Source organism: Amia ocellicauda, chromosome 10 (genome assembly GCF_036373705.1).
Source record: "Amia ocellicauda isolate fAmiCal2 chromosome 10, fAmiCal2.hap1, whole genome shotgun sequence".
Taxonomy (NCBI): domain Eukaryota; kingdom Metazoa; phylum Chordata; class Actinopteri; order Amiiformes; family Amiidae; genus Amia; species Amia ocellicauda.
Genome location: NC_089859.1, coordinates 44,079,558 through 44,092,845, shown reverse-complemented (window position 1 = coordinate 44,092,845; position 13,288 = coordinate 44,079,558). Strand labels below are relative to the sequence as shown.

The window sequence follows — 13,288 nt, the reverse complement described above, 5'->3', positions numbered from 1 at the left end:
GATTAATCACCTAATGACTCTAATGCCAACGCATAGGATATCAACAATTTATCACAAGTAACTAAAACAGACTTAATCTTTTGTGACTTTGGATTTATGACTGATGTCAATCCATGCCATCTTTTGGAAATGCCGGTTGGCCTGGGTTCGTAGCTCTATGTCGGGATTTCGGCTCTCATCCACTTCAAAGAGTTTTTATCACCCACAGGCCCCTTTCTCCAGACATCTCATAGCAGAATAACAAACTATTTGGCCTCTTCTCGGTGCCATCCTCCCCAAAACTGTCACTTTGATGCAAACCAGTTCCAAGCTGATGAGCTAAGGAAATCTGATAACTTTGGGGGGGAGAGGTCTTCTTTAGATCCGTGCTTCAGCTCAGAGCCCAAATACTCTTATCCAAATACACCCAACATAACGTTACACACCACATCCCAAAGATGCTCTATTGGGTTGAGATCTGGTGACTGTGGGGGCCAGTTTAGTACAGTGAACTCATTGTCATGTTCAAGAAACCAATTTGAAATGATTCGACCTTTGTGACATGGTGCATTATCCTGCTGGAAGTAGCCATCAGAGGATGGGTACATGGTGGTCATAAAGGGATGGACATGGTCAGAAACAACGGGCCGTGGCATTTAAACGATGGCCAATTGGCACTAAGGGGCCTAAAGTGTGCCAAGAAAACATCCCCCACACCATTACACCACCACCACCAGCCTGCACAGTGGTAACAAGGCATGATGGATCCATGTTCTCATTCTGTTTACGCCAAATTCTGACTCTGAAATCGAGACTCATCAGACCAGGCAACATTTTTCCAGTCTTCAACTGTCCAATTTTGGTGAGCTTGTGCAAATTGTAGCCTCTTTTTCCTATTTGTAGTGGAGATGAGTGGTACCCAGTGGGGTCTTCTGCTGTTGTAGCCCATCCGCCTCAAGGTTGTACGTGTTGTGGCATCACAAATGCCTTGCTGCATACCTCGGTTGTAGCGAGTGATTATTTCAGTCAAAGTTGCTCTTCTATCAGCTTGAATCGAGTCGGCCCATTCTCCTCTGAGCTCTAGCATCAACAAGGCATTTTCGCCCACAGGACTGCCGCATACTGGATGTTTTTCCCTTTTCACACCATTCTTTGTAAACCCTAGAAATGGTTGTGCGTGAAAATCCCAGTAATTGAGCAGATTGTGAAATACTCAGACCGGCCCGTCTGGCACCAACAACCATGCCACGCTCAAAATTGCTTAAATCACCTTTCATTCCCATTCAGACATTCAGTTTGGAGTTCAGGAGATTGTCTTGACCAGGACCACACCCCTAAATGCATTGAAGCAACTGCCATGTGATTGGTTGGTTAGATAATTGCATTAATGAGAAATTGAACAGGTGTTCCTAATAATCCTTTAGGTGAGTGTATATGTATGTATGTATGTATGCATGTCCAATTGCTTTGACAATTCAAATGCACTGAATTGAGAGAGAGAGAGAGTTGTAGTCCAGACCACTGCAAAATTCCTGCTGAAGTGATCTGGATCACCACACAATGGCCCAAGGACCACTGCAAACTTGGATTTCAATGTATTTGTGTAATCTGTGTTGCAATAGCACCTACCATGTTCCTTTGTGGTGATCTGGTTAATTCTGATCTGGGAAAACCACAATCCTGCAGGTTTAATAAGTCTCTCTACACATCAGTCCCTGAGTACCTTCAACCAATGGTCATTTTGACCAATTAAGCCCAAGATTTGAGTCAATTAAGTTGTCAAGGACTACCCAGTGAAGACGTGAACTCACGACTAGGTCACACTGTGAGCTCACCAGAGCAGACATTACACTGAGCTCACTGTGAGCTCACTTAGCGCTTTTCCAGCGACATGGTGACGGTGCTGGAGCCGGAGCCGCTGCCCTTAGCCGGTGGCTAACCCACCTCTATGTTACAAATGTTCCCTAAACACTTATTTTGCAAGATCAATAAAAATCCTTTAGGAAATTTAAACTTTTACTGACACACATAGTTAATAGCAATGTATTATAACTTTACCAAAAATAATAATCTGTATATCTTTAATTGTTTAGACGTCATTAAGATATAATGCATCTTTCACATAGGGAACATTTGTAACATGTTAGGAAAAACAAACAAATGATTTGAAAATATTCATAATTACAGCATACAATTTGTCAGGCTTCATAAGAATGGTATTTATAACATACTCTGTAAAAATCAAGCAAATAGCATTTGTGGTTCACGAGAAAATATATATATATAATCAAAGCTATCAGACTATAGCAGCCGGTGTATGAAGACACATACGATTATACAGCATTATTTGGCAGCTTCGCAAGACCTAATTTTAAACGTTGTTGGTAAGTTAGATAATTAGTGGGGACCCGCTATTTGCAATTCTTCCCCTCCATAATTGCTAAAATAAAGTTTTACTGACATTTTATTGACCCTACCACTGCATAGGGCACATCTGTAACATGAACGCTACTGAATGGCACATACATTGAAAACTACGGAGAACTGAGACAAATCCACTTTACACTTCATAAATAATCTTAAAACGTTTCCAACCAAGGCAACACCCACTTGAAATACGTTCATTCTCATTTTTGGTAAACAAAAAGAGAGATTGTTACATATGTTCCCTATGATGCATCTACAGAGAGAGAGAGACAGACAGACACTAACTCTCTCTCTCTCTCAGCTGGGAGTGTGTGGGAGGGGTCTGCAGTGAGCGGGAGTGCTGCTGAGAGCTCTGTCCTTTGGCTGCGTTTTTTTGTTGCTTTACTTTTTTCAGTTTGTTTATTTTGTCTTCTGTTTTCAGTGCTTTTCTTATTGTGGGGGAACAGGGGAGGGGAGGGGGGAGTACCGGTAGTTCTTCCCGGGTCGGGGGGTCGGACCCCCTGAATGCGTCTTTTGAAAAACTGACCCGACGCCATGGAGTCAAGATCGCTCCGGTGCAGTTCTGCCCCCTAGAGCAGTGTGTGTTAGCGGTTGGGGAGGTAGCAGGGTGTGAAAATATCAAGTCTGCTGCCATTGTTATCTTCTTAAAAACCACTGATCTGCTCAATCAGCTAGTGGCTAATGGCACAGTGTTAGACGACACTTTCACCCCGGTGTTGCCGCTCGCTGCTCCTGCCCGGAAGGTAACGCTGTCTAACGTCCCTCCGTTCATCCGCACCGGCTCGGGCAGCTGATGTCCGGCATTAAGAGGGTCCCGCTGGGCTGCAAAGCCCCGCAACTGAAACACGTCGTGTCCTTCCGAAGGCAGCTGTATATGATCCTCAATAACATCAATGAGGATCTTAATGTCATTTTTAAATTTAAGATCGACAATACCGACTACGTCGTGTTCGCTACTTCGGAGTCCATGAAGTGTTTCAGGTGTGGGAGCGAGGGGCATGTCGTGAGGAACTGTCCCGAGCAGGACAGGGAGCGGGAGGAGGAGCGGGGCGACGCGGGGAGGAATAGAGACACCGGCCCGCAGCCACAGATGCAGCGGGCAGACAGAGATCGAGCCCCGGCGGAGGAGACAGTCGCCGGTCGGACCGATGGTACCACTGATGCCGTGACGGGGGAAGAGCTGCCCGGAGGCGATGACGCACAGCTGGGGGACGGGGTCGAGGCAGCGGGGGATAGTGACGACCGAGACGCCGGGGGGAGATGGTGTTGAGGCGGTGCACGGGGCGCTGGTTAGTGACGAGGAACAACCTCAGCAGCCAGCAGACGGGCGGACAGACACACAGGGTGTAGCCGAGGAGGAGGCAGGGCCAGGCTCGGCGGTACAAGCCGAGGCGCCGGGTGGAAAAAACGCACTAAGAAGGTGCTGGGAGGGAGCACGGACGGTGTTGGTAAATAGTGGCAGTAAAAGAAGTGGTGGCACAGTAGTGAAGCTGGGGTAGCGAGCGGCTTGGTGGGGAAAGGTCCGGCTACACGCTGGAGCATCGCGGCTCGGAGTGACAGTGAGGGCGGCTTCACGGATTCCTCTCTCGCCTCCTCGTCCTCGGTGAGTCAGAGCTGCAGTGAAGGATATCAGGAGGTTTTTAGAGAAAACGAAGGGAAAGAGGTCTGTTGTAGTGGAGCAGTTTTTCCCAGATCGTGCACGCCTGCTGGCCTCTATTAAGTTTTTACAGAAACCCTGACCTATCAATTTGTACAACACTCACTGAAAACCATGGTTGGGGTCAATTCCTGTTTTTCAATTCCAATTCCTCCTACAAATCAATTCAAAATTGCAATTACTTTTTGCATTCACAGAATATTCTTTATTGGAATTGAATTGAAAAGGGAATTAAAAATTGAATTGGAATTGACCCCAACCCTGTTGAAAACAAAACAAAAAATACAGATCTGGTTCTTCAAATCTTCACTCTGGTTTCATTCTGTGTCGTAGTTCATTTATCTTGCTGTTAATTGCACCACCAATTACACTCTTTGGGGTACTGGGCAATTTTTTCAAGGTAGCCCCTAAAAAACATGTATCACATAGATTTAATGACTTGCACATAGATATATAAAAATCTTTTAATAAACATACCACATATCTTTGAGAAGGGTTCATTAGTTACATATTGCCACAGTAAATCAACATTTTTGTGTGTGGGTGTATTTAAACGTTTTGGTGTATGCTCTTAAACTTGTCTTACACTAGTTCATAGTAAAATCTGTACTTGGCGAAGCAGCTATGCAAAGGCAGTCTTTTCTCCATTAATACCTTGCTTAAGCATTACATTGATGTGGCACAACTGGACTGAAATGTGAAGTATTTGCTCAAAAGTCAAATTTAAATGAGACATGAAAGTTTATATTGTCAAGGATCCCATGGCACTATTCATTATTATTATGTATTAATATGTCTGAAGCATTAATCCAAGGTGATTTACAAGGTGTTGTTGAAAGAGTGACGTGGCTGAATTCTAAGTCAGGCTTCCCTCAATCAGGTCTAACAAATTTGTTATGACTCCACCTTTACTGCTGTGTAGTAATCTGCTGGTACAAAATGGCTGCACCCCAGAGGGTGGTGGGTGAAGTGAGTCTGTAGAGCACTTTGGGATCTTTCCAGCTGCTACATGTAAGGTATTATTATTTATTAATAAATTAACTCTAGTCTCTGAAACTAAAACAAAGGCCAAAGGAACATTTCAAATGCTAACCCTTTGTGTTCTATACAGTTAAAAAGGAGAGTTAGAAATTTTGTACAACAGCATTTACATACCATATATGGCTTCCACCTTTAAGCGATCCAGAGGTGTCTTTTTCTCCGAAGTTGGATCTCTCTTGCTGCCACCACCACGAAGATTGCTCTTTAATAATGTTGGAAAGTCAAAGACAGCAACCGTCAGGGTTCTTGCATATGACGTATTCGTGCTGCACCTCTCTGCAAGGATCCAGGACAGTTTGTCAATGTAAACTCCAGTGCCTGGGAATATTTCCACCTAAAAGACAATGGTAAATAAAAAACAAGTTTATCCCCAAACTATTCTTATATTATGTTAAGTGGAATACATTATCAGTAAGGCTGTGATTTTGTTACAGAAATGTGTTATTAAAGACCACAGTATGTCTCAATTCTAAGTTTATTAATTTACAGACATAATAAAGTCAGTGAATCTGTGACACCCATAATTCAATTACATTCTTATTATCAACTATAACTATGAATATAACTGATAATGTAGCATCATTAGATTGTTTACAACCAATATTTGTTTTCAATATATATATTTTTACCTTGTCTTTGTAATATTGTAGACCAAGAGTGTTATACCTGTTTTGGTGATTCTTTGTCAGATTCAGAACAATTTGCTGTGGGGCTGTCAGAACCACTTGATGGTGACACACTTTTGTCTTCATTGCTGATAAATGTGGCTTTTGTTACAATTTTTTTCAGATTGTCCAAAAGGTCTGGAATCTCTGGAGAAAAAAACCTTAGTATTAAATGATAATCATTTCTAGTAATATATTTAATACAAAGTGAAAACAAAACCATCAATGCCTGCAATTATACTTGAGAGACTTGCTCTATGTTATTGGCAAACTGACCTTTTTGTGGGTCATTAACATTAGCTACGAAAAATATAAAAAAGATAAAATACAAGAATTACCAGGTCTAATGTAATGCATATAGTCATTAATGTAGGATTATGAAGTTATGTTGAAAAACTTTATTTAATAATCAGTATTATTAAACTATTAGACAGTGCACATTAAGAGTCTGTATTGTGGTTCTAGATTACTTCAGTATGATCAACTATAATACATTACTCTGGAATCTAAATTACTGAAGAATAACATTTATCAAGGTAAGGAATTATTTGCTATAAATAAAAAAACTTACCATCAACCATACGGTTTCGAAGACATTGGTTTTCATTTTTAAGTCTTGTGTTTTCCTTTTCGAGCTGCTTAACGTTTTGCTGTAGCTCAACTTCACTGGACTCTTTAAATGTCTGTAGAATATGACGGGATCTAATTCTTGAAGCTCCATCGGTTTTCTTTCTTATTTTGTGCTGTATTCAGAGAGGAAAAGAGTTTAAAATGAAAATATATATATATATATATATGAATATGATTAAAAAAAAACAATCCTGCAATACATTTATTTAATATTTGCAGTAATTATCTCACCGGTAACTGTGGTTCATCAAGGTCACTATCATCTGAAATTTGAAGTTTTTTGTTTGGTTTAGGTACTCTCTTCATTTTAGGACAGGGCATTTTTGTTAGGTCATTAAGTTTTCTTCTTAGTTCGCCTTCTTTTCCTAAAATAAAAATAAAATAAATAAAACCCTGCATTATGTCCACAGATATTTGGGGATTATATTTATTTGTCATAAAAATACTGTGCTTTGACCATACAAATTAAGATGAACAGCCAACACTGAATCAAAACTGAAGTTAAATTATATCTGGTTTAATTTATTTTGTGATTTGGGGGATTTTATTGTAAAGCACAACACACAATAAATCGTTCTTACAAATGCCAGTCAAGTATGACGAGTTTTAGCGCCCTCACCACCATCTACCATGTTATAAGAGTATGTTAGAAGTACAACACATTAATAACTTAAACATTCATTTCAAATATACTGTGATTGTATATATCAAATAGCATGTAAAGACTTTAATGTTTTTTTTTTTTTAAATAAACATTGTTACCAGTCATAATGATCTGCGCTTCATGGACAGGCCATCCACCTTTTGGAGGTTTGTTCGTGTCTCTCCACTCTGCTCTGAAGTTTCGAGTCGTCTCTTCGTCATCATCAGCAATGCTGAATAAATCAAAATTGCGAAAGCAAGCAGTGGGAATCACGCTGTAAGAGTCTTTGTCGACCCCGCTTTCCCACTTCACCAACGCGTGCATCACCGCCATACTACCTTCACCTTCTCGTCCGTTTTTTCTGCGCCTTTTTCCCCCAACAAGTCACGGCACAAAAAACAGTCCCGCTCTGCATTCTGGTACTTGGCGTTCTTAATAACACCAACAGGGTGTAATCGCATAGACCACTCGAGTATAAAGTACTACATATCCCATCTGTTACAGTTTTTTTTCATCTTCTGAAACTGCAATTTAGCACTTTCAACTGTTTCTTAGTGATTCCTAGAATTACTAACCGGTATTGTAGTCAATGTGTTTATAACCTTTTTTGTTTAACGATTTGTGTGTTATCCTATGTGATCCCATGGTCTTTGATTTGGTCACGGAAGTGATTTGTCTTTGATTTGTTGATCTAGAGTTGAATTTTAATTAGTTTTTCCCTTTTGTATTATTAGTGTAGTGCTACATTTAGTCATTGTTTTTAAATAAATTTGACAATTTATATCTTTGGAATTGGTGTCTGCGTCCAATGATTACAGAAATTGAGTTCTACAAGACTCCAGGATTCGTGATAAGGTGATACTATGAATTCACTTCTTTAATTGAAATTTAAAAGTGTACCTTACGCTACATATATATATATATATATATATATATATATATATGTATGTATGTATGTCCAATTGCTTTGACAATACAAATGAATAGAATTGAGAGGGAGAGAGAGAGAGAGAGACAGACAGACAGACAGACTGACAAACAGAAAAACAGACAGACAGACACACACACACACACACACACACACACAGAGCCAGCCAGCCAGCCAGCTCAGCGATGACATCACGAGCCTCTCTCAGCTGACTGCTATGACATCACAGAGCACGTACATTCCGTTGCTTGCCGTCTGTCAACCACTCAGTCACTGCCAGCCAGACTGGCTGGCTGGCTGGATGGGGGGGCTGCTTGCTGCTGCTGCGTACCTTAGCAAGCTTATTTGCTTGACCGGCCTTCCTACTCCTCTGCCCACATGCCCACCTATGCCCGATCTGCTGTTCACCTGGATCACAGCTCCGCCCAACAAGGCAGAGCCCCCCAAGAATGGTACAAACTCACCCACGATCCCCTCCACGGAAAGCTTTAGCAAAAGGCAAAAGCGTTATACGTAATGAAGAGGAACCCGAGTCCAAGACGCATCCGACCAGCCATACATATTTGTGTGTATTAAAGATCACATTTTCTTACATTTAGTTTTTCTGTACTTTATTACATCTTATTGTGATTTATAAATGTATTGTTTCTTTTCCATATGTATGTATGTATGTATGTGTGTGTGTGCCTGTCTCTGTGTGAAAGTGAGTGTGTGTGTGTGTGTGTATGTCTGTCTGTGAAAGTGTGTGTGTGTGGGTGTGAGTGTCTGTCTGTCTGTCTGTCATGTAACTCGCACATCTGTGAGGGCACCATTTTTGCAGAAGAGATGTACACATTTTGGAGCAACATATGCTGCCATCCAGACATCATCTTTTCCAGTGACGTCCCTGCATTTTCAAAAAGATCACATTTTATTACATTTTGTTTATCTGTACTTTATTACATCTTATTGTGATTTATACTTGTAATGTTTCTTTTCCATATATATGTATGTACAGTGGGGGGAAAAAGTATTTGATCCCCTGCTGATTTTGTACGTTTGCCCACTGACAAAGAAATGATCAGTCTATAATTTTAATGGTAGGTGTATTTTAACAGTGAGAGACAGAATAACAGCCACAAAATCCAGAAAAATGCATTTCAAAAAAGTTATAAATTGATTTGCATGTTAATGAGGGAAATAAGTATTTGACCCATTTTCAATGCCCTGGCTTAGGGAAGGAGGTTCTCACCCATGATTTGACGGTACATGGCCCCGTCCATCGTCCCTTTGATGCGGTGCAGTTGTCCTGTCCCCTTAGCAGAAAAACAGCCCCAAAGCATAATGTTTCCACCTCCTTGTTTGATGGTGGGAATGGTGTTCTTGGGGTCATTCCTCCTCCTCCAAACACGGCGAGTTGAGTTGATGGCAAAGAGCTTGATTTTGGTCTCATCTGAGACCACTTTCACCCAGTTCTCCTCTGAATCATTCAGATGTTCATTGGCAAACTTCAGACGGGCCTGTACATGTGCTTTCTTGAGCAGGGGGACCTTGCGGGCGCTGCAGGATTTCAGTCCTTCATGGCGTAGTGTGTTACCAATTGTTTTCTTGGTGACTATGGTCCCAGCTACCTTGAGATCATTAACAAGATCCTCCCATGTAGTTCTGGGCTGATTCCTCACCGTTCTCATGATCATTGAAACTCCACGAGGTGAGATCTTGCATGGAGCCCCAGACTGAGGGAGACTGACAGTTATTTTGTGTTTCTTCCATTTGCGAATAATCGCACCAACTGTTGTCACCTTCTCACCAAGCTGCTTGGTGATGGTCTTGTAGCCCATTCCAGCCTTGTGTAGGTCTACAATCTTGTCCCTGACATCCTTGGACAGCTCTTTGGTCTTGGCCATGGTGGAGAGTTTGGAATCTGATTGATTGATTGCTTCTGTGGACAGGTGTCTTTTATACAGGTAACGAGCTGAGATTAGGAGCACTCCCTTTAAGAGAGTGCACCTAATCTCAGCTCGTTACCTGTATGAAAGACACCTGGGAGCCAGAAATCTTGCTGATTGATAGGGGATCAAATACTTATTTCCCTCATTAACATGCAAATCAATTTATAACTTTTTTGAAATGCGTTTTTCTGGATTTTTTGGCTGTTATTCTGTCTCTCACTGTTAAAATACACCTACCATTAAAATTATAGACTGATCATTTCTTTGTGAGTGGGCAAACGCACAAAATCAGCAGGGGATCAAATACTTTTTTCCCTCACTGTATGTATGTATGTATGTATGTATGTAAGTGTGTGTGTGTCTGTCTCTGTGTGAAAGTGTGTGTGTGTGTGTGTGTGTGTCTGTGAAAGTGTGTGTGTGTGTGTGTGTGTGTGTGCGTGTGTCTGTCTGTGAAAGTGTGTGTGTGTGTGTGGGTGTGACAGTGTGTATGAGTGTCTGTCTGTCATGTAACTCGCACATCTGTGAGGGCACCATTTTTGCAGAAAGAGATGTACACATTTTGGAGCAACATATGCTGCCATCCAGACATCATCTTTTCCAGGGACGTCCCTGCATTTTTCAGCAGGATAACGCCAAACCACATTCTGCCCAGATTACAAGCGCATGGTTGCGTAGGCAGAGAGTGCGGGTGCTAGCATGGCCTGCCTTCAGTCCTGACCTGTCTCCGAATTGAGAATGTGTGGCGCACTATGAAGTGCAAATTAAGACAACGAAGGCCCTGTGCAGTTGCGCAGCTGAGGAAATGCATAATGGATGAATGGGGGGAAATCCCACTTGCTAAACTTAACCAAGTGGTGTCTTCAGTGCCCAAGTGCTTAATAAGTGTTATTAAAAGAAAAGGTGATGTTACATAGTGGTAAACAGTCGACTGTCCCAACTTTCTTGGTTTCTTTTCACTGCTAATGAGATGCTGTAGAGTGAGTTTTCAGGAGCTCTAATCGTATTGATGAATTCATGCAGCATTTGTAATTGAATTTCAAAAAGAAATCCTTGCTGTCTGGCCTGTGTGTATGAGATGTACTCTGTCAATCTTTGGCTAACAACTGAAACATTGGTAGAACAGAAATGGCAACATAAAAAAGAAAAGTACATTTTAAAAGAGCACATTAAATAGGATGAATATACAGTTTTTTACAATCACTTTGTCACTAATTTCAGAACCTTGATGTCATTTTTCAAAACTAGACACAAAACTCAAAACGGTCATCACTTGTAACACTGCACAATACAATGTTTTGAACATTGAACAGCCTTTCATATCTTTAAAGAAACCTTGCACTTGCAGTCTTGTTGGTTCAAATAACTCATTTATCATGAAATACCATAGTAACATAGTAACACAGAAGATACCGATAGTTTCACTGTGTAGTTGTTCGTACAATCATTAAATATTGTAGTACAAAATATGTGATACATGTTTCATTATGGTACTACACATAAATACATCACTGTAAAAGGACTAGTAGAGAGAATACTACAGACACAGTGGAATCATTGAACAAAATCTGATATGTATTGATGCAATACAATCAAATCACACCATAGGTTTCTTTGAATCCATGCAACAATAATTAGCTACAAAAAAGAACAAAACTACAGTAAAATGTCAACTGCAGTGTTCCTCACCTGGCTTAGTGTAAAAAGCAAAACAAAGGATTGATTACTGTACTTCTAAATTTCCATCAGCCCTGTGTTCAGGTTCAGGTTCTCACAACCATTTTTCACAAGAGGCATCTTGAAACTGAACATACCTGAACATACTCAGTCATCAGCTGCTTCACTCTGTCTGCATTTCTTTCAAAAGGCACACTATACTCTGTGCTACACATTGGTATGCAGTATACAGTCATTTGACAATTGAGAGTAGCCTAATGTTTAGTGCATGCTGAAGACTTGCCGCTTCTCAGTACGGACATTTCTGATGATTGAGGCCACAGTTGATCCTGAGTTGATTCTGAGGTTTGATTGAATCATTGTAGCTGCCTCAGTCATGGTCATGCCATGATTTACAACATGCTCTACAACTATTTCTCGGATTTCACTGGACACTATTTGCTGTTGCTGCCGCTGTCTGGTCCGTGGCCTTGTCCTCTACCACGTTCCCCCAACACCTCTCAAATGAGGCCCATGGCTGCCTCTCTGGTGAGGCCTAAGCCCTCCTCTATGACGAGGCCCACGACCACCTCTCAGAAGGGGTGCATGTCCCCTTCCATTCCTTTGACCACCACGTCTTCCTCCTCCCACTGCTTGACCTCTATTGTGACCTGGATGACTTGCCGGCTCCATGTTATCACTGTGTTGCTGGGGTGGATAGCACTCATTTCACTCGATACTCGTACCACAATGTGAAATCAATCATCAATAACCAGTTGGCAGTATTGGAAAAGCAATTACAAGGGCCTGCATACATACAGTAATGTCAAATCTGATGTGGAAGAACAATCATCTTCAACCAGGTTGGAGCGTTAGTTGCAATGCCTTTAATACATGCAGCGTGGAGAGGAACAGTGACTCAAGTAGATCCCAAAGTCGCTCTGCCTTCATTTTAACAGTCAGAGCTTTTATATACAAAAATCAAAGAGCTGGTTATAATCAGAAAGTCATTACTATGTTATCTTAAAAGTTAGCTAAGCAGAATTTATATCATTATAGGACAGAGTTCATAGATCAACACATGGATTAGGGAGCAGGCACTTCAATCATACTGTTTGACATTGTCTCCAAGATTCTCATCGTAAATAACAAACAGAAATCAAACTACCTTCTGGCCTGACCTTCTAGCTTGACCTTATCTTTCTTAAGTATACAAGAGAGAAAAACAGGTATTAGAGAAAGAATTTCTAACTTTCCTTCCACACTGAAAACATGGTGTGGAAAAGTGCTACATGATGATGAATGATGATGAAATATTACATCCATAGATAATGTAGTCCAACTGGTTCATGCTCCTCGGTTATTGGTGTCAATGGATCTCATTATCCTGAAACTTTCATGATCGAAACATGGAATATTGTTTGTCAGTTTCCATAAAATTATGCATTAAGAGTAATGCAACAGTCACTTATCATTTTGAGCAGCTGTATCAATTGATAGTTAGATCTTTGTAATGAAATGAATAGACAGTGATCTCAGATGTAATGTGTGAATTGCATTTTGAAATGGTAATACTTTGATGTAAGTTGTGTCATTTTAGTTCAATGAACAAATGATCTGAGGTTGATGTGTATTGTATCCAAGCAATTGTAAAAAAGTGTTAGAGTTTTGAAAAATGTGCATTTTGATCATCGAGTGTGAGTTTAGTGTCTAGAGTTTTGAAAAATTACATCA

At 40.8% G+C, this 13,288-nt stretch overlaps 1 non-coding gene across 1 annotated transcript; it reads right to left on the bottom strand.

Annotated features, from left to right (window-relative positions):
- Nucleotides 1-8,389: 8,389 nt before the first annotated feature.
- Nucleotides 8,390-8,506, bottom strand: LOC136762299 (U5 spliceosomal RNA). Its single transcript, XR_010820504.1, has one exon. It is a non-coding gene; the product is annotated as a U5 spliceosomal RNA (small nuclear RNA).
- Between the last annotated feature and the right edge of the window lie 4,782 nt (nucleotides 8,507-13,288).